The following is a 16274-nucleotide window of genomic DNA, read 5'->3' on the forward strand; positions in this document are numbered from 1 at the left end:
CGGGTTCAGGCCATCCTCCTGCCTCAGCCTTCCGAGTAGCTGAGACTACAGGCGCCCACCACCGCGCCTGGCCAATTTTTTGTATTTTCAGTAGAGACGGGGTTTCACCGTGGTGTTGATCTCCTGACCTCGTGATCCGCCCGCCTCGGCCTCCCAAAGTGCTGGGATTACAGGCGTGAGCCACCGCGCCCGGCCTCTCACCATGATTTTATTTGAGCTTTCAACAATTCTGGTGTGTAGGTATAGTAGATATTATTACACCCAATCTATAGACCACAAAATTGCAACTCAGAAAGGGTAAGTGATCAAGATCATAATGTCAGTTAGGGACAAAGACAGGACATGATTCAATATTCAGACACTGAAATCAGTGCTTTTTATTTCACTCTGTTACCTCCTCCCATGCTGAAATATGCATTCGGCTGGCTAGTTCTTTCAGTATGTTGATGCTACAAATATTTGACTTTAATTCTTTTCTGGTTTTGAAATGGCATATATTGGAATCCAAATTCCAATGAAAATAGTTTGTAAGACAAAAAATGAGCTAATGTGTAAATGCTTTTTTTGTGTATAAATGCTTTATTAATAAGTCTTCATATCATAGAATATCTTCCACACTCTTTAGTCCAACTTTCTTTTTTTTTTTTTTTATTTTTTTGGGACAGAGTTTCACTCTTGTTGCCCAGGCTGGAGTACAATGGGACGATCTCGGCTCACTGGAACCTCTGCTTCCCGGGTTCAAGTGATTCTCTTGCCTTAGCCTTCCCAGTAGCTGGGATTATAGGCGCCTGCCACCACGCCTGGCTAATTTTGTATTTTTGGTAGAGCGGAGGTTTCACCATGTTGGTCAAGCTGGTCTTGAACTCCTGACCTCAGGTGATCTGCTTGCCTCAGCCTCCCAAAGTGCCGAGATTACAGGTGTGAGTCACGGCACCCAGCCTTTAGTTCAACTTTCTAAAAGACAATAAAGAGAATATAGAGGCTGGACAGATCCATCATAGAGAGTAGAAACAAAGTTTAAAGTCAGAAAAGCAAACTAGTTGAAAAATATACTTCTCTAATTGGCACAGAATCTGTGTATCCCCACTTACAAAAACATTTTGACAAATAATACTGTGTAGAATAGTCCTACAAAGTTATCACAGTAGTTAATACTGAAATTAAAGCAAATAAACAAAAAACTTAACTCTACTTGTTGAAGATGATGAGAAAATCAAAGAAACCAAACCAATAAACTATATTAAAAAAAAAAAGATCAGTCAATATAAACACTTTCAAGTCCAAATACGTAGGCTTTCAAAGTTAATCATTAAATCCTACAACAAAATTTAGCAATTTTATAATCTATTTCCAAAGAGATAATTATTAATTTTTCTTTCTGGGATTAGACTTACTTTTTCACCAAGTCAATTACATCAGATTTATTTTTTTTTTTTTTGAGACAAAGTTTCACTCTTGTTGCCTAGGTTGGAGTGCAATGGTGTGATCTCAGCTCACTGCAAACTCTGCCTCCCGGGTTCAAGCGATTCTCCTGTCTCAGCCTCCCGAGTAGCTGGGATTACAGGTGCATGCCACTACGTCCAGCTAATTTTTGTATTTTTAGTAGAGACAGGGTTTCATCATATTGGTCAGGCTAGTCTCGAACTCCTGACCTCCCACCTTGGTCTTCCAAAGTGCTGGGATTACAGGTGTTGAGCCACTGCCCCAGGCCTCAGATTTAATATTTTTAAACAACTGAACTACTGCAGCAAAGGGCATTTTCTATTTTTATTTAGATTTCTAGCTGAAGGTTAATTTTTTTCTTAGCATCTATTGCATTAAGTGTGAAGTACTGAGTTTTATTGATTTAAAACCATATAAGAATATATAATCAAATCAGTTTTCCTATATAGCTTATTTTAAAAACAAATTAATTTCTACTTCTTTTATTACATTTTATTATTTACTGCTCCTCTTCACTAATCCTATCCTTCTGCAAAATCCATTTATTTTTAATAATTTATACAATTAGCCCCCAAATTACTAAGTTTATAATCCATTTGAAGCACTAAGTAAAAACTGGTAAAAAGAAATGTTTTAATTGTCTAAAGTATCAACAGATACTATTAAATTAAAAACTAGTTATAAAATTTTAATTACTATAGCACAAGAATTAAATATATAAAATCAGGAAAATGCCTTCCTTTACAGTCCTTAAAATTTTCATAGCAAATCTGCTTTTAATGAGAGGGAAGATTGCATTCTTTTTTTTTTTTTTTTTGAGATGGAGTCTTGCTGGAGTACAGTGGAGTACAGTGGCGTGACCTCGGTTCACTGCAAGCTCCGTCTCCCGGGTTCACGCAATTCTCCTGCCTCAGCATCCCGAGTAGCTGGGACTACAGGTGCCTGCAACAACGCCCGGCTAATTTTTTGTATTTTTTACAAAAATACAAAATACTGTGTTAGCCAGGATGGTCTCCATCTCCTGACCTTATGATCTGCCCGCCTCGGCTTCCCAAAGTGCTGGGATTACAGGCGTGAGCCACCGCGCCCGGCTGGGAAGATTGTATTCAATTGCTAAGAAAAGGGTAAAGTAAACAACAACAAAAGCATACAAATTTTATTTTAAAGACAGCACAATTTTTATAAATAAGTTTTCCAAGTCAGATATATGTGGGAATATTTTTCTATCAGCATTAATGTCACCTTTAATAGATACAATTACAGAAAATTAGTTTTTCTCCATTAAATGGTATAGAAAAGATCTACAGGTATTGTATTTAGAAAGTCTCATGTCCTCCTTTCATTTATATTAATTTCCTTTCTTTTTTTGAGTTTGCCAAAGAGCATTATCTTAATTTTAAGGCTTTAGAATTTTCTATTTATTTAAATCAAGTGACTAAGATTGTGCTATCATTTCAAACTGATGGCATTTTTCTACTCTATAGAATCATACATACACGTACAAACTTAAATAGGAAAACAGGTACAATTATACCAACTGGTTTATATAAAGAAAAAAATGATTAAACATTATGCAGATCACCTAATAATATACAAAGATATTTAAGACTACAGAAGATCAAGAAAACCTGGTTTAAAAAACATCCTGAAAACAGGTCAAAACACAGTGATCATTACTAACAAAGAGGAATAACAAGTAAGGAGCCATTTTCCCCTTTTAGGGAAGAGTATCTTATGCTTAACAGCAATTAGGCAAGAACAAAAAACAGACTTCTTGTTCTTTCAGATGCCTGGGTGCTCCTCATTAGTTATCTTTAAGGGAGCTCTAACAATCTTTATTTGAGCAAAAAGAGTTAATCTATCCAAACACGTGAAGCTGAAACCTCCTTTTACCTTTTTTATTTTTAAAATTTGAAGCTGGCATGTATTATAAGGAAAACAAGTAAAGCGCCTTTTTAATGGAGAGCTTTACTTTTTAAAAAGAGTGAAAGTCATCTACTGAAAAAGGATTTCACAAATTTTATTATGTATTTAACATACACAGTGACCATGCTACTTTCAGTTCCCATAATTTTTTTCCAGGTCTTTCACAATATTCTCAGAATTTAAATTACATTATATATCAAATAATCTACAAACATTTACTGAAATTATATTAATATGAAGTATGCACAGTTGTTTTTATTTCAATAAAATAAACATTAGCATAATATGCAGTTTGATGGAGAGTATTTTCTTGATTTTTTTCCTTGCCAGTGTAATGAAAACAAAACCAGAAAAGCACTGTATTGGTATTTTAGAATAGTAAAATAACTAATGTTTAGATTTCATAAACACGAACATATTTTATTGTTTCTTATTTTAAATTTATTATTATTTTTTAGTCGGAGTCTCGCTGTTGCCCAGGCTAGAGTGAAGTGGCGTGATCTTGGCTTACTGCAACATCTGGCTATCTGGTTCAAGTGATTCTCCTGCCTCAGCCTCCTGAGTAGCTGAGACTACAGGCACACACAGCCACGTCTGGCTAATTTTTTTGTATTTTTAGTAGAGACGGAGTTTCACCATGTTGCCCAGGCTGCTGTCAAACTCCCGAGCTTAGAAGATCTGCCCTCCTCAGCTTCCCAAAGTGCTAGGATTACAGACTTGAGTCACTGCGCCAGGCCCAAATTTATTTCACTTTTAAAGTCACATGTATAAAACTTACTTATATGGTTTTAACAGCTTTTTGTAATAATTTTATTGAAAGCATTATTCTTTTATTGTTCAAAATGTTTTACATGTTATGTGCAATTTTGCTTTCCTTGTTGCTCTGTAGTTTTAAAAGTTCTTTGCTTTTCTAAAAACAACTTCAGTATTTTTTCATTATTTGTATAATTTGGCAGCTCTTATGTTGATTTTAGAATAATATTGTCTATTAACTAAAATATGTATATTCTCACTTGCTTTTATAATGAGAATTTTATTCTATGTATATTGTTAATAAAGTTGACTCTATTACTCACACACCTAACACCACCAAAAAGCTAAACCAAAACCAAAAAAATCCCTTTTATAAAATTAAAAACAAATTTTAAACAAATTTTGCTGTTCTTTTCAGTCCAAGTAAAATAAAAAAGCTAAGTAAAAATACACACTAATAATACACAATATTTTTAAGAAAAACTAAATAAAATATTAAATTTTATGTTAGGTATTCAATGTTCCCGTTAAATGTTAAAAAAAATTAATATTTCATTTGAATAGTTTTGGAGTATTGTGGGAACAATGTAGCATGTCCAATCTGATTAGTTCCTCACATGTCATTTTTCACTTTTTCAAAAATCCATCAACTAAAAACAAACTCCTTTTATCAGTTTCATTTCTCTGTATTTACATTTCACAACTTAAGTGCCTGAGATAACAGTTTCATTCTCTAAGTCTAACTAAATATGAAGCATGCATTTACAATTAGCAATTACAAATCATTTTCTACTTTTCTTCTTTCACAAAAATAAAACCAATTATAGGTAAATAAATTACCTTTTCTACCACCACCCATAGTGATTATATATGTAAACAATCATGCTTCTGAAACAAGAGATGCAAGAAACATTTTCCCAAGCACTACAAGACTAATAAAAAAAGTCACAGCAATTCCTTACCATTGAATTTCAAGATTAAACACAAAGACAAAGCCTTAAACTATGAATATGCCTGTACCATTGTTGCTTCACACTTCTTATTCTTAAGAAAGATATTTATGATTGAGAGAGAAGAGAAACTACAAGGCTAATCATAATTAGTCTGCAAAATATTAATCTTTGAATCTAATGATGTCAACATGAATGTAAATATATGAAATAACTTTTATCTTCAAACGGTTAACAGTAAACGTTTTCATTTTCCCGAGGAAGCCATATGAAAAGATATCTTTAAAAACAACAGAAGGCCATATGCGGTGGCTCACACCTGTAATCCCAGCACTTTGGAGGCCAAGGCAGGCGGATCACCTGAGGTCGGGAGTTCCAGACCAGCCTGACCAACATGGAGAAACCTCATCTCTACTGAAAATACAAAATTAGCCGGGCGTGGTGGTGCATACCTGTAATCCCAGCTACTCAGGAGGCTGAGGTGGGAGAATCGCTTGAACACGGGAGGCAGAGGTTGTGGTGAGCCAAGATTGCGCCATTGCACTCCAGCCTGGGCAACAAGAGCTAAACTGTTTCTCAAAACAAAACAAAACAAAGCTAACCCAGAAAATTAGCCAGGCATGGTGGCTGGCGCCTGTAATCCCAGCTACTCTGGAGGCTGAGGAAAGAGAATCACTTAAACCCGGGAGGAGGAGGTTGCAGTGAGCCAAGATTGTGCCACTGCACTCCAGTCTGGGCAACAGAGTGAGACTCCGTCTTAAAATAAATAAATAAATAAATAAATAAATAAATAAATAAATAAATAAAATTAAAAAATGAAATAAAAGTAACAGAAAATCCCTGAACATGTAAAACCAATGCAATATTACTGAAGATAAATGTGTACTTGGTTAATATCTTATGGAAGTTTAAATTACCTGCCTTTATAACCCATTGCAGTCATGTGTGGCTTATATGTTCTGAGAAATGGGTTGTTAGGCGATTTCATTGTTGTGTGAACATCATGCAGTGTATTTATACAAATCTAGATGTTATAGCCTACTACACACTTAGGCTATATAGTATAGCCTACTGCTCCTAGGCTACAAACCTATACAACATGTTACTGTACTAAATGCTGTAGGCAATTGTAACACAATGGTAAGTATATGTGTATCTAACCATGTTTTTATTTTATTTATTTTGAGACAGGGTCTCGCTCTGTCGCCCAGGCTGGAGTGCAGTGGTGTGATCTTGGCTCAGTGCAACCTCCACCTCCTGGGTTCAAGCGATTCTCACACCTCAAACTCTAGAGTACCTAGGACTACACGTGCGTGCCACCATGCCCAGTTAATTTTTGTATTTTTAGTAGAGATGGGATTTCGCGATGTTGGCCAGGCTGGTCTTGAACTCCTGACCTCAAGTGATCTGCCCACCTTGGCCTCCCAAAGTGCTGGGATTACAGGCGTGAGCCACTGCACCCAGGCTAAATATGTGGGTTTTTTTTTTTTTTTTTGTATTTTTTTTTTTTAATGGAATTTAGCTCCTTGCCCAGGCTGGAGTGCAATGGCGCAATCTTGGCTCAATGCAACCTCTGCCTCCTAGGTTCAAGCAATTCTCCTGCCTGAGCCTGCCCAGAAGCTGGGATTACAGGCGCCTGCCACCACATCCAGCTAATTTTTGTATTTTTAGTAGAGACGGGGTTTCATTACATTGGCCAGGCTGGTCTTGAACTCCTAAGTTCAGGTGATCCGGCTGCCTCGGCCTCCTAAAGTGCTGGGATTATAGGCGTGAGCCACGGCGCCCAGCCTAAATATGTTTTTAAATATAAAAAAACGTACAAATACAATATGGTATATAAGATATTTTGGGCGAGGCACAGTGGCTCATGCCTATAATCCCAATAATTTGAGAAGCCAAGGTGGGAGGATCACTTGAGCCTAGGACTTTGAGAGCAGCCTGGGCAACATAAGGAGACCGAGTCTCTATAACTAATTAAAAAAACAAATTAGCTGGGTGTGGTGATGCATGTCTGTGTTCCCAGTTACTTGGGATGCTGAGGCAGGAGGATTGCCAGAGCCCAGGAAGTTGAAGCTGCAGTGGGTGGTGATCACATCCCTGTACTCCAACCTGGACAACAGAGCAAGATGATCCTGCCCCTTCAATGTACACACACACACAAAATAATAGTACAGTAAATATATAAATCAATGACACGGTTCATTTACTGTCAAGTATTATGTACTATACACACTGTATGTATACAGAATTCAAGCAATTCTCCAGCCTCACATTCCTGAGTAGCTGGGATTACAGACACGGCCCAGCTAATTTTTGTATTTTTAGTAGAGATGGGGTTTCACCATGCTGGCCAGGCTGGTTTTGAACTCCTGACCTTGTGATCCACCCACCTTAGGCTCCTAACATGCCGGGATTACAGGCGTGAGCCACTGTGCCCAGCTTGTATGTGCTATAGTTTTATATGACTGGTAGCGTAATAAGTTTGTTTACACCAGCATTACCACAAACATGTGATAATGTGTTGTGCTACATTACCATGTCACTAAGTGATGGGAATTTTTCAGCCCCATTATAAACTGTCAGACATGCAGTTCATCACTGACTGAAAGGCTGTTATGTGGTATATGACTGTATATATTAAAACTACTGAGCTAATAATGCTTTCTTTTGGATTTGGAGCTGAAGTGATTTAACAGCCTATATTAAAAGCCTCAGAGCAACTGTTTCAATACTAATTCCTCATGTATAATGGAAATTTATGTTAAAATATAGTCTATTTGTGAAACTCTTGTGCCACCTAAAAATTAACTGCTGGTTTCTGCGTGCTAGTCAAATATGAACGCCAATCAATGAAAACTATAAAGCAGAAATGAAATGACTTGTCATGATGACGTAATAATTTAGGTTTTTTCACCATAGCAGACAATGAGTCTGAAACAATAACTTGCTATTAAGACTCTAATAACCATGTCATTAAATATTTTCTAAAATGAAATACATTATACAATTAACTAGTATCTTTATAGAAACTGCAATGTAAAATTTTCTGTAATGCAGTTATAACTTCAAATCTTCCTTGAACACAAACTAAAAAGTGTCTTAATCACTATTTTCTACCCATTATCAGGGCTCTACGAGTTATTTTCATTAAAAAATATAGAGCATTAATTTAATTCAAAGTGAACAAAATATTCTTACTGTTGACTTCCTCAACAATATCATTAAAGCAATTGCTTATATTTTAATATTGCATATTTGAGTAGGTCCTCTTTAAATAAGTGAAGCTTTTTTTTTTTTTTTTTTTTTTGAGATGAAGTCTCACTCTTATCCCCCAGGATCTCAGCTCACTGTAACCTCTGCCTCCTGGGTTCAAGCGATTCTTCTGCCTCAGCCTCCCGAGTAGCTGGGATTACAGGGGCCTGCCACCACACCAGGCTACTTTTTGTATCTTTAGTAGAGACGGGGTTTTACCATGTTGGCCAGGCTGGTCTCAAACTCCTGACCTCAGGTGATCCTCCCGCTTTGGCCTCCCGAAGTGCTGGGATTACAGGCACAAGCCACTGTGCCCGGCCAGGTGAAGCATATTTTTAAGTCACACATTATTTATTGTTATTGAATTATAACATAATAAAGTCACGGGATAAAGACTGTGGTTAGGAAATAAATTCTAGAATTACCAAAAGAGTAGGGATATTGTTGAAATAAAAGTGATTGTAAAAGTAAGAAAATAGTTAATAAATTTTAAATTATTACCTATAAGATGCTGGATAACAAAATGCACACCCATTTAAGAACAAAAAGTGGGCCGGGCGCGGTGGCTCAAGCCTGTTATCCCAGCACTTTGGGAGGCCGAGACGGGCGGATCACGAGGTCAGGAGATCAAGACCATCCTGGCTAACACGGTGAAACCCCGTCTCTACTAAAAAATACAAAAAAAACTAGCCGGGCGAGGTGGCGGGCACGTGTAGTCCCAGCTAATGTAGTCCCAGCTACTCGGGAGGCTGAGGCAGGAGAATGGCTTAAACTCGGGAGGCGGAGCTTGCAGTGAGCTGAGATCAGGCCACTGCATTCCAGCCTGGGTGAGAGCGAGACTCCATCTCAAAAAAAAAAAAAAAAAAAAAAAAAAAGAACAAAAAGTGATTAGAACTGAGTTGTGTAACTATTCCTGAAGATGAAACGTTTTAACATCCAGCTGATGCCTTACACAGTTAGATAAAGCCAACTGTAAAATCAGAGATGGTCACTGGTATTTCTATACATATCAGAAATTAGAGTAAAACTCTACATAATACTCTAAGCAGAATACATCACATGAACACATTTCATAAAAGCAAGGACATTTTATTCGGAAAATAACTTAGAAATTTAGAAGTTTTAAGAAGAGACCTATATATAAAACACGCAATATAAACATAAGTTCTCATATCTATCAAAATCAATGCAGGTATAACTAAAAACTACCAGAAGCAAAGAAGGATCTGACTGTTCTCTGAAACAGTAAGAAACATTTATTTTGGCAACTAGCTAAATTTATTAAGTACTCAAAAACTAGATGTAACTAGAAATCTGAAAACAAAATTCAGTTTGGGTTTCTGTTTATACTCGTATTTATATTATCTAGGGCAGTTTCATTAAATTAAAATGCGGTGTGAAAATTTAGTTGGTAACAAATTACATCTTGCTTTTTCTTTTCATTTTTTTCCTTTGAGACGGAGTTTCGCTCTTGTTGCCCAGGCTGGAGTGCAATGGTGCAATCTCGGCTCACTGCAACCTCTGCATCCTGGGTTCAAGCAATTCTCCTGCCTCAGCCTCCTGAGTAGCTAGGATTACAGGCATGCGCCACCACGCCTGGCTAATTTTGTATTTTTAGTGGAGACGGGGTTTCTCCAATGTTGGTCAGGCTGGTCTGGAACCCCCGACCTCAGGTGATCCGCCCGCCTTGGCCTCCCAAAGTGCTGGGATTACAGGCATGAGCCACCATGCCCGGCCTTACATCTCGTGTTTTAATGAACAGAATAATATGGTGAGACCTCATAAGCAATGGAAGTAAATACTGTTTCATGAAACATTTATTCTAGTTACACACAAATTGGCTCTGGGTTGCTAAGCACAATGTATTTTGTACTATTGGCTACAGTTTAAAAAAAGAAGTAAAAAAGTCATTATCTAGAGGCAGCTGTGCCTGTAGTAGGTCTCATGATGCTTTATCCAAATTATACCTTTCAGAAATTACGTGAGAACTGATCAACACAAATTGTTTTCACTTATACACACAGGAAATATATAATCCACTGTGAACACCACACATTTCAGAGTGTTGTGCCAAAAATAGGATGCTATCAACTATTTCTGGGTTAAGATCAGGATTAAATGGATTTCTTGATGTATAGATGTATTTCTGTTACCAAATTTATGTGGGCAGGGTACAGGACAGAATAATACGAGTAGTTTTTTAATCTAAGGCATAACATATACAGTAAAGCATACAAATCTAAAATATACATCTTAATGGAAATTTACAACACACCCATGTAACCACTACTGAGATCCAGATATAGAACATTACCAGAACTCCAGAAACCCTGCTGGTGGCACTCCTAGTAATTACTCCCTGCAAAATAACCACTAACATTGGCTTCCATTACCACAGATTTAGCTTTTCCTAGTTTTGAACTTTATTTTTAAAATTTATTTTATCATATTTTATTTCATTTTTTTGAGATGGAGTTTTGCTCTTGTTGCCCAGGCTGCAATGGTGCGATCTTAGCTCACTGCAACCTCCTACTCCAGGGTTCAAGTGATTCTCCTGCCTCCTGAATAACTGGAACTACAGGCCCGTGCCACCACACCCAGCTAATTTTTGTATTTTTTTTAGTAGAAATAGGGTTTCGCCACGTTGGTGAGGTTGGTCTTGAACTCCTGATCTCAGGTGATCTGCCTGCCTCGGCCTCTCAAGGTGCTGGGATTATAGGCGTGAGCCACTGCGCCTGGCCTGAACTTTATATAAATGGAATTATACAGTATGTCCTCTTTTATGTCTGGCTTCTTTAGCTTAACATTATATTATGCCCAGGTGATTCATCCATGCTGTTGCATGTGGCAGTAATCAATTTGTTGCAGATGCTACATATTATTCCATTGTATAGGTATATCACAATTTATTCTATTGTTGTTGGACATTAGGGTTGCTTCCAGTTTTGAGCTATTATTTTAAAAAACCTTTTTATTTTTTATTTTTCTTTTCTTTTTTTGGTTTTTGAGACAAAGTCTTGCTATGTCGCCAGACTGGAGTGCAGTGGTGTGATCTTGGTTCACCGCAACCTCTGCCTCCCGGATTCAAGCGATTCTCCTGCCTCAACTTCCCCAGTAGCTCGGACTACAGGCGCGTGCCACCATGCCCGGCTAATTTTCGTATTTTAGTAGAGACGGGGTTTCATCATGCTGGCCAGGCTGGTCTGGAACTCCTGACCTCGTGATCCGCCTGCCTTGTTTTCCCAAAGTGGTAGGATTACAGGCGTGAGCAACAGCGCCAGGCCTTATTTTTCTTTTTTAAGCTATCTCCTACAGGAAGGAAATTTTGAGTTACTATAAATAACGCTGCTATGAACATGCTTGTACGTGTCTTCTGGCATATCCTTCTGGTGAGTATAGACTTACAAATGGAATTGCTGGATCATACAGTATGTGTATGCTTAACTGTAGTAGACGGTGCCAGTTTTCAAAAGTGACTATAAATCAAATTATTCTTAATATTGCTTCCATTTTGCCAACTGATAATAACTGTCAATTGAAAAAAATCTAAGTGATTTTCCTTTTGTACAGATGGTTCTAAAGAGTGTGTCTGTCGGAATTAGCATGAGGATTGAATAAGCTAAAGCAAGAAAATGAGGAATGAATAGCTTTAAATATTTTAAATGCTAAGTTTTAGAAAAACAACTTATAACATTTTGAAAGTTACTTCCAATTTCCTTAGGAAAAGAGAGATAATTACTTAGAAAAAATATGTACTTTTTTCTCACACTCAATTTGGGAAGACAAAATTGAAACCTTTTTCAGAAATCAGAATTCTTATTTAAAAGCAATTAAATTTAACTGAATAAAGCTGATAACTACTATGTGCCAGGTAATAAGGAATCCAAAGATGAGAACATAGTGATTCGTTCATACATTCATTCAGTATATGTTTAACAAGTGTTTACTACATGCCAAATGTTGTAGGAGCTGAGAATACAACACTAAATCACACTGATAACAATCTGGAACCTCATGGAGTTTATATTCTAGTGGGAGGAGATGAAAACGAAATAGGACAGTCAGGAAAGGCTTCAGAGGAAAGGTGATCCAAAACATCAGAATTCTCAAGGAGGTGAGAGAGTAGGTCATGCTGACAATCTATGAGAAGAGGGTTTTGGCGAGTTTTTTCCCTTCAGAGATACCTAATCTAGGGTATGTGTATGGAAGCAGAGGGTGCAGTAAGTAAAAATGGAAGATGAAAGAAGGATGGATGAAACCTACAAAGCAACGGAGAGCAAAACCAAGAAAGATAAAAAGTGCTATAGAGAGGAACAATACAAACACCAGCAATTACATGGTTTTTAATGATATCAAAATGACACAGCATTGATAAAAATCATGTGATAACACTAAATCTTTTAGGTTCTCTGAATCACAGTTTGTTCATCTTTTCTGTAAAATGATGATAATAATATCTACCACCAAAAACAAAACTGATTATGAGACAAAATTGTTTAGATTGAAGTTATACTGCTTAGTAAATGTCAAGAGACAAAAAACACCTGATATCCAGTGAAGTAAAATATCTTGCCTGATTTATTTTATCTACCCAGTTGGACTTTATAATGAGCACAATTATTAGTGCAATCTTACAACGAAAATAAGAGATTTTTGTTTTGTTTTAAATTTTATTATTTTTTATTTTTATAATTTTTAAATGGTAGAGAGAGGGTTTCACCATGTTGCCCAGGCTGGTCTTGAACTCCCGAGCTCAGGTGATCCTTTGGGAGGCTTGGCCTCCCAAAGCGCTAGCATTACAGGCATGAGCCACCATGCCCGACCATTGTTTTTAATTTTAAAAAACATAAAAGAAACATGTTCATATCAAAGACATAAGGGGTCTGTAAAATGGAAGGGAGAGAAAGAAGGAAAATATATTAAGAATCAAAAAATGATTGGCCAGGCACAGTGGCTCCCGCCTGTGATCCCAGCACTTTGGGAGGTTGAGGCGGGTGGATGACTTGAGGTCAGGAGTTCGAGACCAGCCTGACCAACACAGTGAAACCCCATCTCTATGAAAAACACAAAACTTAGCCGAGCATGGTGGCGCATGCCTGTAATCCCAGCTGCTCAGGAGGTGAGAGAGTACGTCACAATTCTCAAGGAGGTGAGAGAGTAGGCATGCTGACAATCTATGAGAAGGGAGTTCCGGCTGAGGAAGAATCGCTTGAACCTGGGAGCTGGAGGTTGCAGTGACCCAAGATCGAGATCGTGCCACTGCACTCTAACCTGGGCAGCAAAGGTGAAACTCTGTCTGAAAGAAAAAAAAAAAAAAGGCCGGGCGCGGCGGCTCACGCCTGTAATGCCAGCACTTTGGGAGGCAGAGGCGGGCAGATCACCCGAGGTTGGGAGTTCAAGACCAGCCCGACAAAAATGGAGAAACCTTGTCTCTACTAAAAATATAAAATTAGCTGGGCGCATTACAAATACAAAAAAAACAGGTGGCGCATGCCTGTAATCCCAGCTACCTGGGAGACTAAGGCAGGAGAAGGTTGTGGTGAGCCAAGATTACGGTATTGCATTCTAGCCTGGGAGACAAGGGCGAAACTCCATCTCAAAAAAAAAAACAAAAAACAAAAAAAAACAATTATCAAATCTGCCTTGTAGTGCCAACAATGAGTTTACCAAATCCTCCAACACAAGAAAGTAGAAATGGGTGCTATTACTTCTCCTGAATGTTGGTCCTTTAGGAGGAAATTGTTTACTTATTTACACCTGTAATGATTATTTCACTATAATTACTAATCTTAAAACTCACAAATAACCTAGACATAAAACATTTCTTGTATAGTCTAGGAGGAAAGATGAGATGGAAGAAACACGGTTTCAGGAGGCCTTCTCGGGGGCTGGCTCTAGTATTTATTACCATGTTCAGATATAAAGTAAGTTATTCTTAGAAGTTCACACAAGCATACAGTGCTCTCTCTCCCTCCTTTTCTTATTCCAGCCCAGTTACCAGCATTAAAATTGGCCAGTATCTGCAGCTTCCTTTTCCTCTCTCTACTTAGACTTTTGTTCAAAAAAAAAAAAAAAATTGCAGGGCACGGAGACTCAAACCTGTAATCCCAGCACTTTGGAAGGTGGAGGTGGGCAGATCATGAGGTCAGGAGTTCAAGACCAGCCTGACCAACATGGTGAAACCCCGCCTCTACTAAAAACACAAAAATTAGCCAGGCACGGTGGTGCGCACTTGTAATCCCAGCTACTCAGGAGGCTGAGGCAGAACTGCTTGAACCCGGGAGGTGGAGGTTAGAGTGAGCTGAGATCTTGCCACTGCACTCCAGCCTGAGTGACAGAGTGAGACTCTGTCTCAAAAAAAAAAAAAAAAAGAAAAAAAGGCTGGGTACGGTGACTCACGCCTGTAATCCCAGCACTTTGGGAGGCTGAGGTGGGTGGATCACAAGGTCAGGAGATCAAGAGCATCCTGGCTAACACAGTGAAATCCCGTGTCTACTAAAAATACAAAAAATTAGCTGGGTGTGGTAGCAGGTGCCTGTAGTCACAGCTACTCGGGAGGCTGAGGCAGGAGAATGGTGTGAACCCGGGAGGCAGAGCTTGCAGTGAGCCGAGATTGCACCACTGCACTCCAGGTTGGGCAACAGAGCAAGACTTCGAGTCCAAACGCAGTGGCTCACGCCTGTAATTCCAGCACTTTGAGAGGCCCAGGCAGGCGGATCACGAGGTCAGGAGTTCAAGATCAGCCTGACCAACAAGGTGAAACCCTGTCTCTACTAAAAATACAAAAATTAAATGGGCGTGGTGGTACGTGCCTGTAATCCCAGCTACTCAGGAGGCTGAGGCAGGAGAATCGCTTGAATCCAGGAGGTGGAGGCTGCAGTGAGCCAAGATCACGCCACTGCACTCCAGCCTGGGCGACAGAGCAAGACTCTATCTCAAACACACACACACACACACACACACACACACACACACACACACAAAAAAAAAAAAACCACGGTAATTCTTAGGCAGCTGGCATCCACTCAAACTCAGATGGGTGCCTGCCTAACTTCTATTAGGAATAAGAAGGACTCTGTAGCCCAAGAAAGACAAGTGCTCTAGACACTCAGTGAAAATATCTGAGTATGCAAGATTTATTACTGCATAGAAATAAAGGGATATATTACACAAGTAATTTCCTTTTTCTCTCTTTTTCCTGTCTGAAGCCAGTAATTCCTCATATAACAGTTTTTCAAAATTCTTTTTAAAAAAATTAATAGAGGCCAGGCGTGGTGGCTCATGCCTGTAATCCCAGCACTTTGGGAGGCCAAGACGGGTGGATCACCTGAGGTCGGGAGTTCAAGACCAGCCTGACCAATATGGAGAAACCCCATCTCTACTAAAAAAAAAATTACAAAATTATCTGGGCATGGTGGCGCATCCCTATAATCCTAGCACTTTGGAGGCCAAGGCAGGAGAATTGCTTGAACCCGGAGACAGAGGTTGTGGTAAGCCAAGATTGTGCCATTGCACTCCAGCCTGGGCAACAAAAGTGAAACTCTGTCTCAAAAAAAAAAAAAAAAAAAAAAAAGAGATGGGGGTGTTACTATTTTGCCCAGTCTGGTCTTGAACTCCTGGGCTCCAAGTTATTCTCCCACCTCAGCCTCCCAAAGTGCTGGGATTACAGGCATGAGCCACCATGCCCAGCCACTCATCTGATAATTATTTAGATCAAACTGAAATTAAAAAAAACAGTAGAGGACAATCTGCTATGTATAAAACATAACAATAATACTAGTCTGTGGAGAAAAAAAGAAAAAAGTCAAAATAGTGAGATAACTTGACTTAAACATGCAAAGCTATGAAAACTAAATCTGTATGGAATTCACAAAACGGTCAGAGACAGGAAACTTAAGAGACTGAAAACAAAGGAAAAAGATAAATGGGAACTTCTCTATTATGGGAAAT

At 38.5% G+C, this 16274-nt stretch overlaps 1 protein-coding gene across 3 annotated transcripts in view; it reads right to left on the reverse strand.

Moving 5' to 3' along the window:
• VMP1 (vacuole membrane protein 1) overlaps positions 1 to 16274 on the reverse strand; it is a 136688-nt gene that overhangs the window by 37254 nt on the left and 83160 nt on the right. The window lies entirely within an intron of this gene.

The sequence above is a fragment of the Papio anubis genome, chromosome 17, assembly GCF_008728515.1.
Source record: "Papio anubis isolate 15944 chromosome 17, Panubis1.0, whole genome shotgun sequence".
Classification (NCBI taxonomy): Eukaryota; Metazoa; Chordata; class Mammalia; order Primates; family Cercopithecidae; genus Papio; species Papio anubis.